This window comes from Bubalus bubalis, chromosome 15 (assembly GCF_019923935.1).
Source record: "Bubalus bubalis isolate 160015118507 breed Murrah chromosome 15, NDDB_SH_1, whole genome shotgun sequence".
NCBI lineage: Eukaryota > Metazoa > Chordata > Mammalia > Artiodactyla > Bovidae > Bubalus > Bubalus bubalis.
The window spans coordinates 70688002-70703780 of NC_059171.1; positions in this window are offsets into that span (position 1 = coordinate 70688002).

A 15779-nucleotide genomic window follows, 5' to 3' on the forward strand; every position below is an offset into this window, starting at 1 on the left:
TTTTTTTTCATTTTTGGTGTCCTTTTTATTAGAGCACTTGAAAGTTTATTCACATAAATCTAGTACATTCCTACTTACCCCTATCTCTGGGTATTTACTTAGTAACTGATTTTTATTTAACATAAGTACATCTTATTTGAACAAAATAAAGCCAACAGTGTTTTCAATATCAGTTTTTAAATTTTTCTTACTAAATTATTCCATCATTCACAACAGTTTTCCCAGTTGATTTTGGGTTTTACAAATTTATGCAATTATCTAGGTATTTGTAAATTAAATTTTTACTTCTATGTTAAAATTTTTATAATCTCATATTTATCATTCTCAAATCATTGGAAAGTATTTCCCACAGAATTTTAGGTAATAGGAGTGATAATCAACATCCCTGTCTTATTTCTTTATTTAATGGAAACATTTTTATGTTTAACTATTAATTAGGCACATTGCTAATTAAGTATTATACAAATTTGTTAATCTATAATGATATTGGCATTTTTACCAAGCACTTCGTTAGCATCAAACATGTTTTTCTGCCTTGACCTGTAATTAATATGGAAAAGATATTGATATATTAAATTTATTAAAAGAATTACTCCTGAAGAGTATCTCTCAATCTTTAAATAAGCTGCTGAATTTGATTAGCTAGCTCATTTTAGAAGTTTTACATCAATATCCATTAGGCAAATCCATCTGTAGTTTTATTTTATTATTCTGCCTTTATTACATTTTCTACCAAAAATTTCCTATATTTGTTAAAAACCTTTTAGAAACTTTCACTTCCTTTATGCTTTCAAACAATTTAATTGCATTCCTTAGATATTTTTTAGAATTTTGTGGCGGATTCATTTTGATATTTGGCAAAACTAATACAATTATGTAAAGTTTAAAAATAAAATAAAATTTAAAAAAATAAATACATTTATACTAAAAAAAATTTACTTTTGAAATAAATTGATGCTGATGCTTTTTGAGATGGCTTTTGACAAATTTATTAATCTCTTGTTTCATTACATATATTTTCTAGAACATTATGTTTTATAGTCAAAATTTCAAATTCATTTGCATGAGATTAAGCAAAGTGATCCTCATATTTATCACCTCGATATACCTGGTTGTTTATTCTAATGTCTTATTTTTGTATTTCTGCCTGTTTCTTCGATTCAGTGTTATATGTATTTCAATATATTTTTCATAGCCTTGATCATTTTTCTTAACTTGTTTTGAGTGCTAGCATATGTTTTAAGCAGGTAGTTGTATTGGTAATCATTCCTGTAATCTGTCATTTATCCTACCTTCATTCACCATTTATGATGTCCCAGACACTAAGCACATGCTGTAGAATACAAGAAGGCATCCAAAGTTCCCTTTACTGTCAAAGACTTTGGTTAGTCATGTTCTGGCACACTGCGCTAGAGTGTAAGAGTAGCATCAACCTGGAAATTGATGAGAAAATGTAAAGACTTATGGTCTCTCAACTAGAATGAAGCAGAGCAAGTTCTTAAACGTGGGTCTATAGGACATCAAGGTTAATCCTATGTATTTAGTGATATACCTTCAAGTATATTTTTAGACATACTCCTTAACAACTACTTTCTGAATCTGTAGATATCTGAGGATGTCTTGGTGTTGCTCTAATATATGTGCACATACGTACTCCGTCTACCATAATGGTTTGAAAATAGAGTTGTTGAATCATAAAGTTCATTCTTCATGATTCCATGATTTTCTGGAAAAGTCCTGGTCAGGCTTACTTACATTCCTCTGGAGATGAACTGTTTCTTCCTAACTCACTGATCACAACCTTACATTGAGAATTATTTTCATTATCTTTACCTTTCTAAAATTTCACAGAGTATGTTCAGATGGTTTCCTAGTTTCTTAATTTTTACCTGGAATATAGTATATGGTGTATTTCACCCTCTGTATTCTGTTTTGTTTTTTTTTTTTGTTTTTCAGCTCAGGAAATTATATTTTATGTCTTTGGTTTTTTCCCCTGTTTGCTTTTTCTTTCGGTTGTTGTCATGTCTTGCTTTAGAGTTATAAAAGGCAAGGTCACTGAAAGTGCTCCTTTGCTTTATAAAAGTAGGTCCTAGATAAAGCATCATTTCTAGGTCATTGCCAAACTCACAGAAGATAAGCAAAATGATCAAATGTCAGTAAGAGCTGTACACTATAAGGAACAGCTAAAGATTCCATTGTCTAGGGGTAAGTTCTGATACTACCACTCCAAAATACAAAATATTGTAAAGAGAATCGAAAAAGAAGAGAAATGTGGAGAATCCAGTACAAAGATCTGAAATGCATATAACCACAGTCCCAGTCTAACCAGACATACAGCTTAATAAGCTGATTGTAGTTGAGGCTTAAAAGGATCAAAACCATGTATTTGCTTATGAATCTGCAATTCAGGCAGGGACCAGGAAGGATGGCTTGTGTGCACTGTTCAGCATCAGGCAGAGCAGCTCATCAGGGAGCTGCAGATCCCATTTTCAGGATGATGAGCTGGGTTTGATTGCTACTGGGAGTTCAGCTGTGCCTACGATCCATAATCCTAGGTTTTTCTCTATGTGATACTTCCTACAGTCAGCTTGAAACTCCCAATTAATTGGGATTTTTTTTTTACAATAAAGTGGCTGTGTTCCAAAAGAATACATCATATGGCATTAATCACACAGCAACAACTCCACAATATTCTGTTGGTCTTAGCCTACATCATCCAGTACAACAGCCAGCGAACATATATGTCTATTTAACTGTAAAACTAAAGTTCAGTTCAACTGTAAAACTAAAGTTCAGTTCTACAATTATACTAGCTACCTTACAAGTATCCACTATGGCTAGTGGATATTGTATCAGTTCAGTTCAGTTCAGTCACTCAGTCGTGTCCGAATCTTTGCAATCCCATGAATCGCAGCACGCCAGGCCTCCCTGTCCATCACCAACTCCCGGAGTTCACTCAGACTCACATCCATCGAGTCGGTGATGCCATCCAGCCATCTCATCCTCTGTCGTCCCCTTCTCCTCCTGCCCCCAATCCCTCCCAGCATCAGAGTCTTTTCCAATGAGTCAACTCTTCGCATAAGGTAGCCAAAGTACTAGAGTTTCAGCTTTAGCATCAGTCCTTCCAATGATACCCAGGACTGATCTCCTTTAGAATGGACTTGCTGGATCTCCTTGCAGTCCAAGGGACTCTCAAGAGTCATCTCCAACACCACAATTCAAAAGCATCAGTTCTTCAGCGCTCAGCTTTCTTCACAGTCCAACTCTCACATCCATATATGACCACTGGAAAAACCATAGCCTTGACTAGACAGACCTTTGTTAGCAAAGTAATGTCTCTGCTTTTTAATATGCTGTCTAGGTTGGTCATAACTTTCCTTCCAAAGAGTAAGCGTCTTCTAATTTCATGGCTGCAATCACCATCTGCAGTGACTTTAGAGCCCCCCAAAAATAAAGTCTGAACACTGTTTCCACTGTTTCCCCATCTATTTGCCATGAAGTGATGGGATATTGTATAGGCAGCACATTTCAATAATTGCAGACTGTTCTGTTGAACAAGACCTTGATAAGGAAGCCACAGGGGCCCATTCAGGTTCAAGCAGAAGGAGCTAGAATACACCACTTGCTGGAGGAAGCATCAAGGTTGTAATATAAGAAGTGTGTGGGATGGGACATATTGTTGTATCTGTCCTTGTGAAATACAATTTGCTACATCAGTTGGGCTTCCCTGGTAGCTCAGCTGGTAAAAGAATTCACTTGCAATGCAGAAGACCCCAGTTCAATTCCTGGGTCAGGAAGATCCCCTGGAGAAGGGATAGGCTACCCACTCCAGTATTCTTGGGCTTCCTTGGTGGCTCAGCTGGTAAAGAATACATCTGCAATGCAGGTAGGCCTGGGTTCGATCTCTGGATTCATAAGATCCCCTGGAGAAGGGAATAGCAACCCACTCCAGTATTCTGGCCTGGAGAATTCTATGGACTGTATAGTCCATGGGGTCACAAAGAGTTGGACACGACTGAGTGATTTTCACTTCACATCAATTAATTCATACTATAAAAAATGATGTAGAGAAAAACTATCAACTGGTATGTGTACTATAGCTTAATATATGCATATCCTATAACCCAGCAATTCTACTACTAGGTATATCCAAAATAGAAATGTTGCATGTGCAACAAAAGAACAAGAATATTTTTTAGAACAGACCCAAGGTGGAAGCCATCCAAATGTCCATCAGTAGATAAATGTTCAAGTAATGACTTAAATCTTAGATCTGACTGTGTTTTCTGTGAAAGTTGGAAAACCTCTCCAAAGTGTACTTTTATTAACTATAAAATAGAGGTGATTCTATCCAGAATTGCTGTGAAAATTAACTAAGATCACATATGCAAAAGCATCTAGAATATGGTTAGCACTTGATAAAGTGTTAGCACTTTTTGGAACACCAGTGACTACCACAGTTACTTAGTATGCACAGGGTCTTTATAAACATGTGTGGAATGAATGAATTTATGTAATAATCTGATTTACACATCTGAAGTCTGCCTCTCTACAGCTCATAGACGTGGATTCTCAAAATTAGAAAGGACACCCCTCTTTGAAGACAATAACTAGCATATCATGAGTATTCAATATTTGTGTATAAGTGGATAGATTTATGCAGAAGTCTAACACAACTCACTTATTGAGATTCTATCCTCTGTTTAAAAATCCCACCCCCTCCCCACAAGAACTCTTCTTAATTATTGAACCCATACTTGGCAAGATAATAATGGAATCTCAGAAAAGTAAAAGAGGAAGAATGGTTATGGATCTAAGAGCGTACAGTGACCCACCTCTGGTCTGGGAACTGCAGCTGGAAGTCTCTTGAGAAAATGACACCCACGTGGAATTCTAGTGCTTCAGGCTTCAGCAGGGTTTCAGCAAGGGAGGGAGACCACAAGTATGACCTTCCTGTTGGTATTTGGGAACCTCCACTTCAGGTCCAAACCAGAAACAGGAAGCTCAGTGCTTGCTAAGCAAGAAAAGGGACTCGACTAGAACACATTCCAGCTTGAGGCTGGCGTTGGAATAGTTCTTCCTTTGTCTAGGATATTTCTTTCATTCCTGCTAATGGTCCCAACCTGCTGAAAAGGAAACATTCCTTTCAACAGTATGTAGCAAAAATGTCTCAAGCACTTCCTAGGTATGTCTGTCTAATTGTAAGATCTGTTCTCATTTTATATAAGCATTGTTTTACATTTGGTCTCAGAGAGATAGGTAAAACACTGAAGATGGAGGGTAAGACAAACACAAGTTAAAAAGATACCGTTCAAAGTCAAAAGGTTTTGGTGACTTGCGATACAGAAAACATGGTCTTGAATTTTTTTTTTTTAGTATCTTTCCCATTTCAGTTAAAGTCACAACAGAACTGTACGTGAAGGACAGGGATGAATATTCCAGGCAAAAACGTATGAGCCAAGACATAAGGGGTGAACAAATGAGATATTTTGTAGGAAAGGTAAATTGTACCTTCCTTTGGGGTCCAAGGACATATTGAAGGGATAGGAACAAGGTTAAAAAACAAAAATGTATTAAACACCTACTATGGCCTAAAACATATGCTAAGCTCCTCACTCATGTTACTCATGTTCCTTAGTTAGGGGATTTAAGCTAATTGTAAAAGATCAAACAGAAGCCATGAAGCTGCAATTCGTATTTTTTGTGAGCTTTTTTTTTTTTTTTTTTTTTTTTTTTTAACAAGGACAGTGCATTTTGGAGCATGAAAGATAAAGCATTTAGGACACTACAGGGTAGACAAGGGGATATCTTAAGTGCAAAGCTAGGCAGCTAATTTAAGTGTTACAGGAAGTTTGAAGCATGACTTCAATATGATGGAGTCTGACTGTGCTAACTGTTGTCAGTGGGGTGGGCAGGCTGGGGAGTGAGTTACACACAGGGCCTCAGATCCTGGGAAAGCTGGTTCATTCATTTGCAAAATGCCCAGCCAGTGTATGTGGACTGGCTCTGGTTTTCATTATGAGCAGCAGAAAATTGGGGTGGAGGCCTGGACGGGGTCACCACTGGAATCAGAACCAGAACTGGAATGAACTCTCAGGGCACTTGGATGCTAATTACGCGCATGTCACCTCTTGCTACTCCACCTAGGTTCCTAACCTCCTAACCTCAGTCTTTCTTTCCTGTGTGAGCTTTGAAATTTTGAAAGCAGATTAATTTATTGTTTTCATCTGGAAGAATTTTCCTATTTGGATACAGATATTTTTAAAAATCCTCCTAGCTTTTCTGTGTTTCATATAATGTGCACACCATGCATACTTATCTAGAAGCCGAAAGAAGGCAAATATTTACCATCTTCTCACCCTGGATCGCTATAGCACTTCATCCTCCTTTCAAGGTCCTTTAGTGCAGACTGATTCTAATGAATACGATACCCTCAAGAGGCAGAAACTGTCCCTTCTACTTCAGAGCCCAGAAAATAGCACATCTATCTTAGGTTGCTTCTAACTTCCAGTATTATGAATATTGAGTTCTACATGTTTGTCCCTATATCTGCTTGTATATTTGTGACTTTCTATTTCCCTAGAAGTTGAAATTCCATTATCGAATATCTTAAATCTTTAAAATATTAATCCAAAGTATTCTCAAAGTTTCCATTTTTACCCCCCATCAACAAATTAACACATTATTGACCAGGGGATTTTTACAGAAACTAACATCTGTGGCTGGCGATTTGTTATGTAAGTGAATATTGAAACACTCTAGTCACTAAGGTTTGGGTAGAAGCCTGGTGGGCTATAATCCATGGGGTCGCAAAGAGTTGGACATGACTTGGTGACTAAACAACAAAAGACATATTAATACGTCTCTGGTCAATACGTTGTTTAAATACTTTCAGATGCTCTTAAAAAGCAAGTTAAAAAGGCATTGCTTTGAAATTTGACTGAGGAAGTTTCAACGGTTCACAAGGTGAATGGCTTGCTGTGCCAGGATCTTTCCTGTCATCCCCTGACTCCACCCACTGCTCTGGATGGAGCACTGGGGATTACATCTTCCAGGTGTTCTTGTCAGCTGGCTTCCAGGCAGATGTGGCCACTGGGTGACGCTGGTGGAAAAGTGCAAAGTCAGCAGGGGAGAGAAAGCAGGGGATTTCTCCCCTCTTGCTATATGCTTCTGGCAGTGTTTCTGATGGTAGCTGCATCTCTTCTGAAGTTGGTTCCAAATCCTTTCCAGACAGACCCTCCCTCGTTGGTTCGGGCTCCCACACGGCAGCCCCATCACAGTTTAGCACCTCCTGTCTCATCTTCTGCTCTCTGGTACACTAACGTCTCCCCGTCTTCCCTCAACCCCTCTGTTGCCAGTGGCCTTCTGCTGCTGTTACTCTCTGGCTGTCTCACCGTCTCCAGTTTGTCTTAACAAATTCTACCTGTGCGTTAAGTTGCCTCTGTGAATCTCCGTAGTGTGGACGCTGTTTTCCCAATGTCCCCCTGGCTAATACACTTAACTGAAATATGCTTGTCTACAAGTGGTGATATGAGAAGCAGGATCTAGACCTGCTAACAGACGTCTGGTGCTCCTGCTGAATCATGAAAGAAGTCTTAGTATTTAAAAGAGGGCTTTAAGTGACCAGTGTAGACAACTGCTGTGGCAGGACAGAGAGGGAAGCTATGGCCTGAACTGGTCATAGATGGCTGTGTGGAAAAGGTGTCAGGTAGACAATGTCTCAAGGGTGTGCCTAAAAGCAGACCATTCTTGGGCAGTTAAAAATACCATCATAACTACTGCTGGATATCCCCAATCAAATTCTGACCTACATCCTCTTTTTTACTGCCCCTAGGAAAACATTTTTTTAATGTGAGAAAAATTTTGAAAGATTTTAAATTTGAAATTGCAAAGTACATATTAGAAGATTAAAGAAAAATATCAGAAATACTCTAATCCTACTTTACTCTTAACCTTACTTTACTGTTAGTGATGCTTTGATTTCTTCAGGTATCGAAGAGATAGCATAAAGCGAAGAAGCACTAAAGAGCCTCTTGATGAAAGTGAAAGAGGAGAGTGAAAAAGTTGGCTTAAAGCTCAACATTCAGTAAACTAACATCATGGCATACAGTCCCATAAATTCATTGCATATAGATGGGGAAACAATGGAAACAGTGAGAGACTTTATTTTCTTGGGCTCCAAAATCACTGCAGGTGGTGACTGCAGCCATGAAATTAAAAGATGCTTGCTCCTTGGAAGAAAAGTTATGACCAACCTAGACAGCATATTAAAAAGCAGAAACATTACTTTGCCAACTAAGGTCCGTCTAGTCAAAGCTCTGGCTTTTCCAGTACTCATGTATGGATGTGAGAGTTGGACCATAAAGCAAGCTGAGCACTGAAGAATTGATGCTTCTGAAGTGTGGTGTTGGAGAAGAGTCTTGAGAGTCCCTTGGATCGCAAGGAGATCCAACCAGTCCATCCTAAAGGAAATCAGTCCTGAATATTCATTGGAAAGACTGATGCTGAAGCTGAAACTCCAATCTTTTGGCTACCTGATGCAAAGAGCTGACTCATTTGAAAAGACCCTGATGCTGGGAAAGATTGAAGGAGGGAGGATAAGGGGACGACAGAGGATGAGGTGGTTGGATGGCATTACCGACTCAATGAACATGAGTTTGAGCAAGCTCTGGGAGTTGGTGATGGACAGGGAAGCCTGGCATGCTACAGTCCATGGGGTTGCAATGAATTGGACACAACTGTGCAACTGAATGGAGAAGGCAATGGTACCCCACTCCAGTACTCTTGCCTGGAAAATCCCACGGACGGAGGAACCTAGAAGGCTGCAGTCCATGGGATCGCTAAGAGTCGGACACGACTGAGTGACTTCCCTTTCACTTTCACGCATTGGAGAAGGAAATGGCAACCCACTCCAGTGTTCTTGCCTGGAGAATCCCAGGGATGGGGGAGCCTGGTGGGCTGCCATCTATGGGGTTGCACAGAGTCGGACACGACTGAAGCGACTTAGCAGCAGCAGCAGTGCAACTGAACAGAACTGAAGGAGAAAACATGATCTTTTACTAGACGTTTTTATAATCTCTAAACTTTATAATCTATTCTCGGGTATGAATAAAAGAAATGAAAAATCACAGAATATCTACTACATAAGACTTAGAACTTTCTGAATCAGTGATTAATAATGATTTTATTTAAAAACCACTACTTGATTAGGTCTGCTTAGGTATTCATTTCACAAAGCCCCCTGATAGCTCAGTTGGTAAAGAATCAGCCTGCAATGCAGGAGACCCCGATTCGATTCCTGGGTCCAGAAGATCCTCTGGAGAAGAGATAGGCTACCCACTCCAGTATTTTTGGGCTTCTCTGGTGGCTCAGCTGGTAAAGAATCCACCTGCAATAAGGAAAACCTGGGCTCAATCCCTGGGTTGGGAAGATCCCCTGGAGAAGGGAATGGCTACCCACTCCAGTATTCTGGCCTGGAGAATTCCATGGACTGTATAGTTCAAGGAGTCTCAAAGAGTTAGACACGACTAAGCGACTTTCACTTCATTTCCCTTTCCTGACTGGAGTATTTCGGTTGTCTCATATCAACCTTTTAATTTATTGTCACCAATTTCTATTCCAAGGATCTTGTTAGGAATTTTTTGTTTGTTTGTTTTTTAGCAGTGACTTCCACTTCATGTAAAATGAACATTCTATAATAGAACTTCAGTGACCTCTACAAGGTTCATGTCTACAAAAGAAAGTATAAATATGGCTTTTTGTGTATCTTCCTCCTTGATCTACATTTAGACTGTAATTGATTGATTCTAGCTTTCAAATGTTTCATTTACTCTTTCAGAGCAGTAAAAAGTGAGTAACCTAAAAATCTAGTTGACTGAAATGATCAATTTTACCACACTTCACTACACTTGTTCAGAAAGCTGCTCTGAGTGGCAATTTGAAAGAGCTGTCCTTTGAAATTGGCATTCTCTAAGTATTCTAAATTACAGTTGGGCCATAAATACTACTGGTTAAAACTAAAGCAGCTGAGAAATTATATAGGTGAAAAATTACAAGGATACAATCTTTCCACTCGGGCATGTAAAGATTTAATCTCCCAGAGTAAAAACCCAGAACACAGTGATGGGGTCAAGATAACAGTGGGAAGATGCCTCAGGACAGAGTTCCCATGGTGTTTTCAGGGGACCAGGTCTGTGGCTAACAGGGGCAGGTGCTACGCAAGAGGAGCCCAGAAGCCCTTTCACCACATCGGGCCAGCTGGGAGCTTATCTGTGGCATCTTGCTTTCAAGGAACGGTTTCCCATTGTCTGCTTAAGAGAACAGAGATAAACCACCAACATGGGAACCTCACTGCATATTGACAGGAGAAAAAAGAAAGAGAAAGGCTAAGGGGTTTAGTTATATAAAAGAGGGATCTATTCTATTAATATATCTGTCGTAGAAGATACTAAAATATCAATTGTCCGATTAACTAAATAAGCAGTGTTCTTCTTCCTAGTTGGTCTCCGGAATCTCTCTTGATCCTAATTCCCATATGGATGCCCATGACCACTGCCCTTCTTTAAGTCCTATTCAAACCACACCAGAGGCTTGCTTCTCAGCAGATGATGTCTCCAAACCACAGTTGCTTCCTTCTAATGCAGTCTTATTATTGCAATCAGAGTGGTCCCTTTGGAAAAGTAACTTGTCCATTGTCCTCCTACCCATAAAACTCTCTTACGGCCACACACTGCCCTCAAGGTCCAGCCTGAGATCCAAAACCTATTATTTAAATCTTCCATGAAATAGCTCTGCTGACATCACTGGCCTAAGCTTTTAACTCTCTGCCCCATATACCTTATACCATAGTCACAGAATACACATGGACAGCTCTTTCTTTGCCTGTGTCCACATCTGCTTTGGAGAAGTTTAATGAAAGCCTTTAAGAGGAGATAATAGTCATCACATGCATGGCAGTCCCAGGATCTACAGGCACAGATCCTAAAAGAGACATGCAGAAGCTATGTTATCTTTTGTGATCCAGGTTGTACATCTCATAGCATCACTTATGTAGCATTCTATTAGTTGTATTCACAGAGGTCTGTCCAGTTTCAAGGGGAGGGAACACCAATACTACTTCTTGATAGGGGTTAAGGGAGGCAGCATGATTCTGGAAGAGCATCAGAGACTAGTAGCATTATTGAAGCCATTTCTGTAAAACACAATTTGCTACAGAGAAGGAGTACAGATTACTCTTTTAAGAAGCTAGTCTAAGAAAAGGATAGAAAGATAAGAGAACAAAGCAGGATCAAAGTAAATGTTTCTTTGACCTGGACATATAAATGCACCATTGGCAACAGGAGCAGTTTGGAAACAAATAGTCTGCTTAAGAGATTGAATATTTTTTAAAAGTTTGCACTTTTAATCACCTTGCTGAACAGTAAGGGTCCCCAAACTATAACTTGTAGATCAAGTACAGACGACTGTCTGTTTTTGTAAGCCTGCAAGCTAAAAATATATTTGTTTTAAATTATCACTGGAGTGTGTTTGATTTACAATGTAAGTTTCAGGTGTACAGCAAAGTGAATCATTATACATATATAGTGATATATGTGTATGTGTATGTGTGTATATATATACATACACACACTTTCTTAGATTCTTTTCCCATATAGGCTATTACAATATATGGAGTAGAATCTGTGCTATACAGTAGGTCCTTGTTGGTTATTCCGTATGTTAAATAAATGTGGTGAGAGTGGACATTCTTGTCTTGTTCCTGATCTTAGGGGAAATGATTTCAGATTTTCACTGTAGAGTCTGATGTTAGCTATAGGTTTGTCATATATGGCCTTTATTATATTTATATTATATTATTATATTTATAAGTAAGTTTCCTCTGAGATTCCCTAGTGGCTCAGAAAATAAAGCATCTGCCTGCAATGCAGGTAGACCTGGGAAAAGTTCTATCATGAATCAGTGTTAAATTTTGTCAAAAGTTTTTTCTGCATCTATTGAGATGATAATATGTTTTTTTTTTCTTTAGTTTGTTAATGTGGTGTATCACACTGACTTGAAGATATTGAAGAATCCTGTATCCCTGGGATAAATACTGCTTAATTATGGTGTGTAATTCATTTAATATATTGTTGGATTTGGTTTGCTAGCACTGTATTTTTGCCTCTGTTCATAAGTGATATTGATCTGTAATTTTCATTTTTTATGGTCTCCTTGTCTGGTTTTGATATCAAAGTGATAAGTGGCCTCATAGAATAAGCATAGAAGTCTTCCTTCCTCTTCAATTGTTGGAAGAGTTTTAGGATGGGTGTTATCTTTTTCTAAGTGTTTGTTAAAATTCACCTATGAAGACATCTGGTCTTGGACTTTTGCTTGTTAGAAGATTTAAATCACTTTCAATTTTAGTACTTGTGATGGGCCTGTTCATATTTTCTATTCTCTATTTTTCTTCAGTCTTGAAGGTTGTCCCTTTCTAAGAATTTATCCATTTCTTCTAGGTTGCCCATTTTGTTGGCATATAATTGTTCATAGTAGTCTCTTATGATCTTTTGTATTTCTATGTAATTTTTCCTCTTTCATTTTTAATTTTATTGATTTGAGCCCTCTCCCTTTTCATCTTGATGATTCTAGCTAAAGGTTTATCACCTCCTCAAAAGAGTTTTCCACTCCAGTTTCTTCTCCAGAGTATGTGCAAGGTAAGCTTGTAAAAGATAAATCCGACCATCCTTCAGTGACTTTATAGTGTTTACCAGAAATGATCAAAATATCTTGAGTATGGACACACTGACCTTTTAGATGTTGCTTGAAAGTCCCCTTTCCAACCTTAAGTCCTTCTCTCCTTCCCCAAGGATTGTCCCAGGAAATGCTCCATTCCTGACACAAAACAGGGCCCCTTCTTAGTCTTCTCTTTGTCTAGGATGCCCCATATTTTTACATGAAACTCTGCCTCCTCTACTTCAAGATTCAGCTCAAATATGAACTTCTGGGAAACCTTCCCCAAGGCTCCCCAAGGAGAGTTTACGGTTCTGTCCCCTCTGTTTCCTGTCTCTATGGTTCTGCTTGGCTGTGTGACTCTCCTGGTGTGTGTTCTGTGTCTCTAACTCTCTTGTTCTCTCATGGGAACATAATGCATGATGTTATAGTCTTCCTGTATCCAATCTACCTTTGCCCTTCTGCTCAATTACACTGTGTCATGTTTCAGACCAGCAGCAATTTATTATTCTTTCTGAATCCTCAATCCTGAATATATCTCCTAGAACACAATTATTGCTGGAAAGAAAAAGGAGAAGGAGAGGAAGGGGGTAAAGAAGAGAATAAATACAGGAAGGAAAGCAGTGTCTGTAGAAGTGAGTGAAATTGAGTCAGCAATGACCATGGAAATGCTTTTTAATGGCCACAGCACCTGTGCTGAATGGTCAACACCACTCAGCCAGGGAAATTGATCCTAGAAATGATGATGCCCCAAGAGGCCACTACAGTGGGTTGAATTGGTGGAGAAGATTTGTCATCTAAAGTCCAATTTCCTGGTTTCCTTCTTAATAGCTGTACAGCTTTGGGAAAAGTGGGTATCTGCTGAGTGCTTCCACTTCCTCATCTGCCATCTGGGATAATACTATATTTACCTTGATTTTTAAATTTTAAAATATCACCTTAAAAATAGATAAATGTGAGAAATATTTGTTTAGATCACAGCCCAGTACATTGAAAATAAAGCTAGACTACATGAAAACTACAAGCAATGCTAAGATAATCAGACTGAATCATAACTCAGAAGTGTTTTTGCAATTGAGAAAACAGGCCCAGGAAGTGGGAGGAGAATAAGCCCTTCTTAATAAAAATCCAGAAGCAGTGGATTTTGGTGACTTCCCAGAAGTCACCACAGCTAAAGGGGCAATAAGGACAGATAGGAAAGGACTATGGAGAAGAGGACAGGGTTAGTAACTAATAATTGTTACAAAGCAGAAAGCATATGCCAAGAGCTAGTTCATCTGTTCCTCCTAGCATCCACCAGAGAAGGTGACATTATTCCAGCTTTGTAGAAGTGGAAATTGAGGAAGTGGCCGTTTAGTAGAGACAGAGAGGAGAACATATTCACTAGTGCTGCCTTAAAGCCCTTATTAGACAGACTAGCCTGTGAAAACACAAACCCCATACCTGCTGTAGAGGGCCAAACACTGGTGGGGAAAAAAATGACCAACGATGCCATGAGTAATGAGAATACAGCCTCTGAGTTAAGAGAAACATTATTCTAAGTCATTGTTGTAATAATCAAAAGGGAGAGTGAATTGTAAAATACACGTTGTTTCAAAAAAAGAACATAAATTGATAGTTGGGCTAGTTGCATAGTCCTGGTTTATATGTTAAAATGTACTAGCTTTGAATAGCTTCTTTGAAATGCTCAAGGGAGACAACAAAGTATAAACTGCTTTGAGAAGATTATCTTTTCTATTTTTTTTCTTTTGTGTCTCTCAAAACTTTTTAGAAGTACCTTAAGGAAAACTCACCAGTTTGGCTTAGAAACCATTTTTTTTAAAGCTTGTTAGGCATATACTTTCTGAATATTATTCAGAATTATTCTTGTTTCCATCAGTTACAAGCCCTTAAAGCATCAGGGTTATCACTCTCCTTCTAAAAGATAGTTACTGGTTTCTCAATCCTCTTAGGAAAGTGTCCTCAAACCTATGCATGTAGAGAATTGCCAGAATACAGCTTTAGGGGCATTTGTAAGTTATACCAGAATAATGTGTATCAGAGGTCTAATGCCTGACGCTCTGAGGTGAAGCTGATGTAATAACAATAATAGAAATAGAGTGCACCATCAGTGAGATGTGCGTGAATCATCCCCAAACCATCTCCCAGCCCCCGGGGTCCATGGAAAAAATTATCCTCCACAGAACCGGTCCTGGTGCCAAAAAGGTTGGGGACTGCTGATGTATATGGAGTTATCTTTGAGACTAAGATCAAATTATGTTTACTCCATTACTGAATTCCCAAGAGTGTATGTGCAAAGTCATTTCAGCAGTTCTGGGTCCTGACTTCCAGTAATACTTTAAAAGTATAAGTTTTTTTTTTTTAAGTTTTTGTTTTTTTTCTGGAGACTTCAGTTAATGACAGTTTCACATATACCCCTCTATTCCCTGGTGGCTCAGATGGTAAAGAATCTGCCTGCACTGCAGGAGACCCGGGTTTGATCCCTGGGTGGGGAAGATCCCCTAGAGAAGGGAATGGCTGCCCACTCCAGTATTCTTGTCTGGAGAATTCCATGGACAGAGGAGCCTGGCAGACTACAGTCCACAGGGTCACAAAGTTGGACATGACTGAGTGACTAACGCTCTCTCTCTCTCTCTCACACACACACACACAAGATGTTAAGAGCTAAGGCTACATAGGACAAATTCAGCAGCTGTCCACAAGTAAGGAAGTTACAAGGGATACCGAGATTTGAATGATTAGAATGGTTTCACACGTGATGTTTCTTCAGGTTCTTGGGAGGTCTTGATTGACATGAATCGTGGCAGAGTATCCATATCATACCCTCAGTGGTATTGACAACTCTAGGCACAATGGCTCGAAATAAACAAGAAAAACCTTGTTGCACCTCGTGCCCTAGTGGTCACTCCTAGGGCCACTGGTGCTACGGTTAGGGTCTTGAGGGCTAGAATTGGTAGCAAGTGTTTTTCTGGAAAGATGAAGATGAGGCACTTAGAGAAAGCAGACAGTGACTAAAGGGAACCGAACTTAATTATATGCAAGGAGGCTGTGGGTTATAATGTTTTGAGAAA